Source organism: Meleagris gallopavo, chromosome 23 (genome assembly GCF_905368555.1).
Source record: "Meleagris gallopavo chromosome 23, MGAL_WU_HG_1.1, whole genome shotgun sequence".
Lineage (NCBI taxonomy): Eukaryota > Metazoa > Chordata > Aves > Galliformes > Phasianidae > Meleagris > Meleagris gallopavo.
The window spans coordinates 5,691,091-5,702,183 of record NC_139426.1 but is presented as its reverse complement, the minus strand read 5'-3'; positions in this window follow the sequence as shown (position 1 = coordinate 5,702,183).

Below are 11,093 nucleotides of genomic sequence, written 5' to 3'. Positions count from 1 at the left end.
ACTTTGCTGTTGGGCATTTGCCAGAGCCATGGCTGTCTTCAAAGCTCTGCCTCTGGTGGGACCTGCAACCCCAGCAAGCTCTGGAAGTTTCTGGGGCTCTAACTGCTCACCCATAGGCCGTGACTTGTAGGGTCTTTTTCCTGGTGGAAGACAGTGGGGCCCCAGGGAAGGAATGCCCAGGGAAACCCCGGACTCACTCCTGAAATTGCCTTTCAGAGAGGTACAGAGCTGAACCCAGGTATTTCCGGAGTTTTACTTTTCATCTGTTTCATTCTGCTGGCTGGATGAAGGTTTTCTGTCTTTGTGATGAAGGATGTTCCCTGTTGGGGCTCTTAATCTCTGAGGCTGCCCTGATAAAGCCTACAGACCTGGAAGGACAGGAGAGAAGGAGGATACAGCTGGTCAGGCAGAGAGCAGAAGACTGAAGGAGAATGAGAGGTTAGGGCTCCTAGCAGAAGGACCAGGAGATGATGTGCAAGGATTTAGCCCTGTGACTCTTTTCTATTGCACTGGGGTGGGGGTTTTACTTGGAGACAGCAAGGCTAAGGCTGTAGCATTACTGTGAATGAGCAGGAGATGTGTGGGGATCAGCTGCATGGCTGTTCCAGCTTTACAATGAATTGTTGCAGGGATTTCACTTTGTAGGGAGCTGTGTAGTTAAATCCCCTTCAGCTTATTTGACTGGTGCTGTTCATGTAAGTTACTTTATTCTGCTAGGGATAGCTCTGGTCCTAGTGTGTTAGGAGAAAAGAATGCCCTTTGCGATAGCTAATGCAGCTGCCTTGCTTACTTTGAAGGCTTTTGGGAAGCAGGAGGAAGTGAGCTTGGAGCCTCTTGCACCAGCAGTGATGGGCTACGTATCTGGGCTGGTGCAGCTGCTCCAGTAGCATCAACCAAACAAGACAAGGCTCAGTTCTCTCTCCTGCATGTTGTTACCCAGCAGCTGATCGGACTCCTGCTGGAGTTAAGGGCAACTGGGACATCTGTACCCTCAGGGTAGTACCTTGCTCCAATCAAACTCAATAGTTCTGCTGATGTTCTTTGTGTCTGCGTAACATCTTCTGTGTTGAAGTACCAGAGCCCTTATGAGCCTTCATTATCTGCCTTTTTTCATCACATCCTTGTGAGGTAATACACTTCCTCAGTTTAGAGATAGGCGCTTCGAGGCACGGAGAGGCTAAGGTCAAGAGGAGAGATGTGTGGAGAATGGTAATACGGACCAGCAAAGCATTTTGATGCTTAAATTCCTCATGATTCTCAAGGAGAACCCAAACTGCTGAATTACCTGTGCCTTTACAAACCTTCCTGGCCACGAGTGCAGCTCTCTCCTTGCGGATACGAGGTGAAGATGAAGCAAGAGGAGCCCCACTCCCAGGTGTCAGCCTTAGCATGGCATGGGACTGCCCAACTCAGCAAGAGGAGATGCATGGCAGGAAGGAACTGCAATTTATTGAGGCACAGACTTAAATGAATTGGTTCATTTATAAAATCAACTTCTCCAGGCTACTTAGCTTTTTGATGTCTCACCAGTATTTAATTGTCTTAACTTGATCTTAATAGAATTATTAGGTTTTATATCTCTGTAGATCTTGAGATTTACTTCCCAGCTCTCAATCTATTGGCCTGTGGCAACACTTCTGCTTAGCTTTGATTTGCAGGGGGGAAAAGTTATTAGGCCAGTGAGCTAGTTCTGCATTTAGCAAATGGAACAGTTCCTAATCAGCTCATCTATGTTTTGTGCTGCAGACTTCAAATGAAACATTGCTTTGGCAATATTTACTACAGTGGATGTTGTTTTGATGAGTTAATTGTTCCCCTTTATCAACCTGGGATGGCAAAAACAGCCCTGGGTCTGGAGTTTCCTGCTGCCTTCTGTATATTCACCTCTCTGCTGTTTGAGCAGTATGGAGGTGTGCTTGGGAGGGGCATTATGGCTTTGTTGTGGTCAAGTGCTGCGTATGGGGTGTGGGTTGTTGTTACTTAAGGCATTGGGGTTTGGAGATGATCTTTTCCAGTGGAACTGCAAAATGAAGTTTTGATTGAGAGCAGATGATGGATGGGAATGGCACAGCGAGACAGGGAGATAAAACATTTAAAGTTCTGGGGTTTGTGCTGTTCTGAAATGCTGAAGTGTGTTTTGAAACAAAATCTTTGCTTACTTTGCTTTGTTCTGTTTTAATACAAAACAGAATTTCCTGGATTTGAGCCAAGATGAAAATGTCACTTTTCATTTGCTCAGTGACTGAGTTAAAACAAACTCACTGCCTGCGTCAACCGCATCAACAGGCTGCCAATGAGCACAGTTCTGGCTGAGAAATGAGAGATGGGCCCCATATCTTTGGGGATTGTGCTTGTTAGAGAAGGGGAAGGCATCTTGGGACACCAGTAGATTTAGCTGGTATTAACAGCAGGGGTCAGTGACAGCTCTGTCTGTGGCTGATAAGTAAAAGAGCCAGCTCAGAACTGCAGGTCAAGAAACAGCGGTTGTCATTACCCTAGAAGCACCGATAACATAATCCTTTAATAATACCAACATAATACCAGCAGCTGTGGGCAGGGAAAACTAGAAAACCTGGCCCTGAATTTGGTGTGGAGTGGCATAGGAGAGGAGAGAAGGCTGAGTGCCTGGGTGGGTGGGACATAGAGGTGTGGAGCAGGACGTGGGCAATGTGGGAGCACATCTGAGTATCAGAGGTGGCTTTGCTAGGAACGATTCTCTGCTACACACCCTGATGATTTCCCCAGTCCCAAAGGATGTGTGCTCCTGCTCATGCCCCACACTAATGCTGTGGCTGCCTGCTAGGAGGAGGAATCCCCTTTGGTTGCCTCTTGGCTGCCTGGAGTCCCTCCTGCTGTCTAAGGGATTTGGTGGGACAGGGGCCTCAAGGTGTGGGGAGCTTCTGCAGAAAGTTGAATGCAGTGTAGGAAGTCAAGCTTGCCTTTCACTGGACATGTTATCCCACAGCGCTCTGCCCCCCACTTAAGAAAATATTGCCCTCCAGATTCAATCCTGTAGCCCATTATTCATGAGGTCATTACTGTTTAATTTAATCACCAAATGTCAGCTCAATCCCATTTATTCTGCCAGCTCACTGGAGATTTACCTATTTATTTTACATTTCAAATGAATTGCTCATTATTCTGTCATTCTGGGATTTTATTCTGTAATTTATTTTGCGGGCCCTGACAAGTTGAAAATGAGCCCTGGTTCTCCTCTGTCTCGCATGTTAATCATCAGGGCTGTGGTTCAACTGTTTGCTTGCAGGACCAAGGGACCTGACCCAGCATTCAGGGAGGGAAGGAAACCAGGCTGTGTAATCCCACAGCTGCTCTTGCCAATTCAACTGTGACAAAGATATACTTTTTCTTTCCTCACTCCCTCACCTTTCAGGTTAGTGTCAAAGGACAAATTACCCTGTGCAACTCGCTGCTGAAATACATCACTGCGGTTCAGAGGTCTGCAACATCCCTTGTGGTGTGTGGGCATGGGTGTGGATGTGCAGATAGTCCTCGGAGCAAAGGCTGTAAAACACAAATGTTGGAGGATAAACTGTTTCAGCGTATAAATCAGCCTTCTGTTTTTCAGGTTAGGATGAAATGGTCCCTGGTGAGGAACTGTCCTTAGATTGCCTATTATTTCCAACTCTACTTCACTTTTCTTTGCTTTTGTTTTATTTTTTTGTTTCTTTCTTCTCCTGATGCTGGAAAAGACAAACCTGCTGCAGCTTGCAAGCTCCCAGGCTCCTGTGGTGCTGCCATGCCTGGATTAGGCCTTACTGTCTCCTGTGGGTCCATGTGCTCACAGATGAGCTCCTTGCAGACAGGTTGCAATGCTTGCACGCTTGTCTGGCTGCTGGATAGCTGCCATGCCATCTGAGCCCCATCCTGCCCCCACCTCATCCAATCTTCCTCCTTCCTTTTGCAGAACAACATATTACGGAAAACCAATTTTCTGTCTGGATTAGTTCTTTATCTGCCAATTGAGCTCTCTGTGCTATCTGTGTTACCTTGTGAGCTGCTGGGACCCATGGGCCCTGCTCGTTGCCCTGTTATTATCCAGTTGAAGATCAGCTCTTCTGTGCTGGAGAGAAGGCTTGTTAAGGAAATTCACAAAAGGCAAAAGACATCGGTAGGCACTAGAAAGAGCAAGAGGAAGAATCTGGAGGATACAAAAAGGGATTTCAATCTTCAGGTTCATTTCTTGCTGGAAAATAAGCTAAGCATCCTCTCAGTTCTCAGCCAAGAGTAAAAATCCACTGGGTTTGTCTTTGTGATGCTTTCCCTGATGCTGGCACAAATCCAAAGCACCTCATTGATTTTCTGTTTTGCCCAGTCTGAGATCAGCAGGATGAGATTGCTGCTGTTTGCTAGGCTGAGTTATTGCCTGCTGCTTCCAGTGAAGCTCTCTGGCAACTGCAGAGGGGTAGATCTAGTTTGTTTGCTTGTTTTGTTTTGTTTTCCCCATGAAATGCCATTTCTGGGCATTGTATCTTCCCACCCTTCTCAACCTGGGTGATCTAGAGCATGTTTGGAAGTCACAGCTTGGCAGGACTGCATAAAGCTCTCTTGGTTCTGCCTCACCATCTTTGCAAAAGTTAGCCTAGTTCTGGCCAGACGTAGCCCTGCTGTGTAATCCTGGGTACTGTCAGCAGCTCAGAGAGTGAGCACAGACCTGGGGACACAGGGTGACTGACTGCACTGGTCAGACTGCCATCAGATTGACTGACATCAAGGCACTGTGTGCAGAGAGGAGCATGGATTGAAGCAAAGTCTTTAGAAATTGCTGTGGTACGAGCGGCTTAAAAATGAGCAGACAGCCTGGGAGCCCTGCAGTGCCTTTGGGTCTGGGATGAGCTCCTGCTCTCTCCTTGGAAAGGAAACTTCCCTTGTTGGTGGATGGGATATGCTGGTTTCTGCTGTTCTTCAGTGCAAGGAGGAATGGGGTGGTTGAATGCTGAGTATTCATTCTGGTGAACAACAGTTTGGAAAGCACAACTTTCCAACTGGCTGTCAGGCATGTTTATATCTGGGTATTTAAATACCCTTAACTTGGCTGTAACTGAATTTGTGTCCCAGTGTTTTTCTTAATTATTCTCTCTGATTCCTCTGTCAGCGTTTAGTTGAAGAGTAATTGGGGGGAAAACAGTGCTATGCATCCTGCTTGGAGGATGTGCATCCATCTGTGTGCATCTTGTATGCTCCAGGGATGAGCCCAGCTACGTTCTGGCTTTGTCCTCCATTCCCAGAGATCACTACCTCTTCTGCTTCCCTTTCTGCTGCTCTCCTTATACTATGGAGGGGTGCTGTGCCGCTTAAGCAGCACCTCTCCTTGAACAGGGTGGCCACAAAGGGACGCATGCAGGACTGAGCAGGCTCTCCCATGCACCTCTCTGCACCCTACTTCTCTGCAGTGCCATGATAAGGGTTTTCAGACCGCCAGCAGGAGTTAATGTACTGCCTGCTTGGATCCTGCTGGAAGAACTGCTGTGGAGCCTTCTGAGAGCTCCTGGCTCTCAGCTGAGCAAGAGATGACAAATAGAGGTTATTCCTGCAAATGCTCCTTTCACCCATTAACAAGCCGTTAATGGTGCAGAGATCCAATAATAATCCTTCAGACTGGCTGGGGGTTGTGTGGCAGTGTCCCTGCCAAGCAACATCTCCTGCAACCTCCTGTGGCTGCGAGCAGTTGGGATGGAGAGCTGAATGAATCAGAGCTTTAAGCTCCTTGCTCTGCCCCTGTAAGGTGTGAGTGTGGTCACAGACACAGCTGGTGGCCCTCTGACAGCCAAGGAACACAGGGCTCAAAATCACTCGCAGTGCTGCAGGCGAACACTTGCTTTAGGCTGATTTTCCCCAAACCTCACTGTTTCCAGATTGGGAAAGCCACGAGCAATCCTTGTTTGATGCAGCAGGCCGTGTGCTGGTGGGAGCGGCTGTTTGATGTGGCAAAGCTCCGTGTGTCTCTTAGCTGTAAAAATACATGCTTCTTCTGAAGCTACGTAAGCACTCACATTACCGAGAACACTAAGTAGGAAAATAGAGCCCCCCAACATCCTCCCTGCTGGTAACACATTGTGAAAAGCTTTGCTTCCTTTTAAAAGAAGCAAAGAGCTTTGCTTTACTGCCAATAGAAGATACATTTCTCTAGCAATTGGAGTAAAATAAATCTATTTAAACAGAGGTAATTTGGTGCAAAGGAATTGATTTTCTTTTTTTCTATCACAATAATGTTGGATAAAACTAGTTTCTTTAAAATTACAAAAAATAGAAAAAGGAGGTGGGAGGAAGAGAGGGAGTGCTGCAGTCTGGTATTGTGCATTGTTGTACAGCTGTTTGCCTCTGTGTTTTCTGCGGCCTCAAGGAGACCTTGCTGTGCCTTTTTATCCCTGATAGGTTTAGTTTTGCTTCCTGTTTTGTGTAAGAAATGCCTGGCCAGTTAGACCTGCAAAAATGTCCATTTAATTCTGAATGATCCCACTGCTAGGAATATGAGGGGTTGCGTGGAAATGACAGTGGCAAGGCCAAGGACTCCCATGAGGTCTGCTAAGAGAATGCAGGGACTTGGAGCATTGGACAAGTGGGCCATGGGTTAGCTGGTCCCTTCTGCCCCTGTGGGCATTGACTACCAGGAGCAGCACGTGATGGGGACAGCGGGGATGGAGCTGAACTGTGAATGCATCTCCTCCCCTTCCAGTACCTGTCAGACAATATCCTTCATCAGAGCCCAGAGGGGGAGAGTTCCAAGTGGAAGAAGGGGAGGGTTGGGTTACGGCTGGAAGAACACCAGATTCTTTGGCTTTTATCAGTGAACCTTTCAAACTTACCTCCATGGCCTGGCTAGTCTAATAATGAATTGATTTTTCCTGTGCCTTCGTGTATTTGACAGAAGCCCTGTCAATATAAGGCACTTGATTCAGTCAATAAGAAATGAGCTGGGGACTCCAGACTGGGATTTAATCATTGCAGCATCACTAGTGACATTTCATGTGACAGATTTTCCATTAACCTGGGGAACCCGGTTTAGCTTGCTCCCGAGGTGCCCTCAGCCCAGCTACTGTCTGGGATGGGAATCCCCCCAGCAGCACTGCTGTTTGTGGCTGCAGGACTGGGGAGCTGTGCCATAATGGGGAAGGGAAGAGTGAAACTCCAGACCAGCATCTTCCTGCTGCCTCTGGTGACATCGCACTGTCATGCTGAAGCTTAATAACGGTTGGCAGCAGCTAATTAACACGCTAACAACTGCTTTGTGCCAAGCTTTGCAGACCCTGCAGATCTGGCCTACTAGGGGAGCCTCTGGTCTCTGACTTGTCCTTTATTGGTGCTGGTGGAGATGCCTTTCAGGTGTGGGTGCAGAACCTGGGTCAGTAGCTTGAGTGCTGTGCTGGTTGGTCTCCTACAAAACTACCAAAATAGTTGGAAGCCTTGAGACTTTGAGCCTAGAGCTACAGGGGTGCTCAGGAAACAATTCCCCCCCTTGCACATCAGAGCTGGACATGAAATGTTGAGCCACTCCTGCAAAGATGCAGCACCTCAGATGTGTGTGCAGTCCTCTGTACATCATCTGAGCAGAGAGCTGGTCCTTGTTTCCAGAGTAACAACGTCTTGCTCCAGTGGAGCAGAGATGCTGCCTGCTGCCCCTGGCCTCAAAGCAGGCAGTGTGGGGTGCCGTCTCTCTGCCTTGCCTCAGAGCCCTGGCTTCTCAGCAGGGCAAAGAGAAAACGCATGACCCCCTCTGCTGGCAGCCATCTCCAGCTGAAACGTTATTTCAGGCCACTATAAGTATATTCGCATCGGCATCCGTGTGAGGTGAGGAGGCAAGGGCTTGCCTTGCTTTTCCCATTAAGAACAAATCTCCCCTCTGAGACAGCCTGTTTACATCCCCTAATGAGTCTCTGCTGTCTGAAGCGGCATCTAGCTCTGCAGGATGAGCCACGCTTGCTGAGCAACCTCTTGTCTTTGTATTCCTCCTCCAAGGAGTGGGAAATGCTCCCAGGTCACCTCTGCTGGGTTCCTGGGACACTCTGGGGACTGTGCTGCTAACACTGGGACAGACTGCTTGTTTAGCATTCAGTGCTGTAATGGATCACCTGGCAAACTGTCCAAAGAGCCTGGGGGGGGGGGGGGGGGGAGCGGAAGGAATGCTGCTGAGGACTTGAATCTAGAGAGAGGGGCCAAATAAAAGGTAGTGCTGCAAAGGCAAGGTTTGCAGGAGTATGGTTTGAGGGTGGTGAGGCAGTGGAACAGGTTGCCCAAGGAGGCTGTGGATGCCCCATCCCGGGAGGCAGCATTCAAGGCCAGGCTGGATGTGGCTGTGGCAGCCTGGGCTGCTGGTTGGTGACCTGCACGTAGCAGGGGGTTGGGACTGGATGAGCACTGGGGTCCTTTTCAACCCAGGCCATTCTGTTATTCTATGGTTTGTGGTGTGTTGGAAACGGGGACAGATGAAGGGATGGGTTAATTTATCACGAAGATTGTCCTGTTGTGCAGCTGCCCTTGTGTTGGTTTTTTGTTTGTGTATTTTAAAAGGAACTTCAGAACTTCAGCATTTAGTTAAGGTACTTTATTCCTTTGGGTTATTTTTAGCTTGCCATGGCAATGAGATGAAAGCATCTTCCTAGTCTCTAAATGAGGAGCTGCTTGTTGCTGCTCGCTGGGTCTATTTCATAGGTGAAGGAAGAGTAATAGAACCAGAAAAGTAATTATATCTCTCTGTGTGTTGCTCAGTTTCACAGCAAGACCTTTGTTTTTAGCCTAGTGGTGAGGCGTGGGACTCAGCTGCAGGGTTTCCATACAGCTAACGATGTGATCACTGACTCCTAACTCAGAGGGCCTGAATGAAGATGGGGTGATGCTGTGGGGCCTCCCCAGGTCAAGGCACAGAGGTGTTGTGGGCTGCCCCATGCGGCTCTAACTCTTGTCTCACCCCATGAAACGCAGACCCTCTTGGGCTGACTGATGGGCAGCATGCAGGCAGAGGGAGCTGCCCTCTCTGCACTCCGTTCTCCCTTTAATCCAGTTTCCTGAGACTGTGAATTAACTGCTTACTGATTATATAGGCTGTATAGTTCTTTTCACCCTGGAAACTGGATAATATCCTAAGCTGGTACCGTTTGGATGCAGAACTTCCTTCCCAAACTCGGCCCGGGTTGTGGAGGAGGGTGGTTTATACCAGCTGTCGTGCTGACCCTGGAACTTGGAATTTGTTGGGTTTTTTTTGTTGTTGTTAAAGGCTGAAATTGGCCCGATTTGGTCTGTACAAAGCAGCTTTCTAACGCAGGTACTGCTGTGCACATTGAAAACCAGTGTTGTAATAAAATAAAAATCTCCATAAAGAGGAGATTTTTGAAGACTTTATTCTAATCGTATGAATGTTTCTGCATTAAAGCGTTACTGTAATGAGAATGTGTCAAAGGCTTTGCTGGAAAACCCATTAAAACAGATTAGAGCATCTACGTGCAGCATAAAAAGGCCCTTTTAGCAGAACTGCCCATAATTCCAGCTGTCGCAAAATGAGGAGCTGCTGAAATGCCCTCTGAACAGCCATTAGAGCTGGGGATGGCTCAGCCACGTGGTCTTGCTTTGATTGTTTTCACTGCAAGAAGTGCTCTGACCCTGGCCTTGTCCTTCTTTGGGGAATCTCTGCCTAGAGGAATTAATGACCTCTCATTAAGCTGAGATAATTGTCACCTCAATTCCCAGCTGACTGTGGGAGGAGAGCGAAGGGCGCTGCTGTGATATTCTGCATTCCTGTGGTTTTCCCTTGGCCACAAAACTGTCCCACCTTCCTGAGCTGAAAAGCTGGTGGACAAAGGTAAGGCCACTGCAAAGCCGTGGGACCTGCTCCCCTGTGTCACCCAGGGCAAAATGTGGCAATTAGTTTATGGAGACCTGGCTACAGGCAGAGATGCCAGACTAAGGTGGGTTGAGAAACTTTGATTTCTTTGGAATTGATAACAAACAAAATATGTTTTGTTTTGTTCTTTATTGAAACCGCTTCAGTTTTTACCCAAATCCCCTCTGTTCCCTAGTGATAAATTTCTCCCCTGCCCCTGAGACTTTAACTTAGCTGAATCGCCATAGTGGTGGAGAGGAAGAAATATCTACCCAACTACCTTGGTTGTGGTTTCCCACCCCGACAAACACACCCTGAATGAATTAGTGGTGGGATGAGCACACACACAAGGGCTGAAGGAGCATCTGAGTCGCAGAATCATAGAATGGCCTGGGTTGAAAAGGACCACAGCGATTCAACCCCCTGCTACATGCAGGGTTGCCAACCACCAGACCAGGGAGAGAGCAGATCCATTGTAGGTATGAATGCTTTTGGGTTTCTGCCCTAGTTACAACCCAGGCTCCAATGCCAAGATCATTGTTTTGATCCTTTTGAGCTGGGAATATAAAAGGAACGCTCCTCCATATTCAGTAGATGCATCTTCAGAAGGTACAAAGGTGAGAGAGAGTACCGGATCCTTTACCTTCTTTGAAGGGCTGAGCACATAAAAGAAGTTTTTCTTTGAAAAGGGAGGGAAATTTGCAGGGTTTAAAAATTCAAGAAAGTAAAGGAGAGAGTTGGGGGTGGGGGAGAGAGAGATAATTTCTGACTTGTGTCAGCGCAAACCTCTAGCCGCTGTTTGGAACAACTTGTTTTGCAGTTTCCATGTGGTGCTTCCTTCCTTGCTGGTGGCACTCGCTTGTGGCACACCCAAGGTTCTGGAATGGCTTCCTTTAGCAAATAAATATGGTGGGTGGAAATAGTCAGTAGATTGCCAAGCAAATGGCTGTGGCTTTCAGTGGGTTGAGGGGCAACTGCATTGAGATTTGGTGGCACCTTTGGACCTCTGTACTGATGATGTTAATTGTTGGTACAGAATGTTGTAGTCGTTTTTTTTTTTTTTTTTTTTCCCCAATGTATAAATGATCTAATAGTCTGGTTTGATCCGCTGAGATCTGTAGGATAATTCTACTTTTGTTTTTTTTTTATTGGGACTTCTAATGACTGTGTAGGAGGGAGCTGGATTTTATAGCAGAGTGCTTTGCAAGGGGTCAGGTTGCTCTAACACACATGCAAATTGCTGTTGTTCTTGTGTTGAATC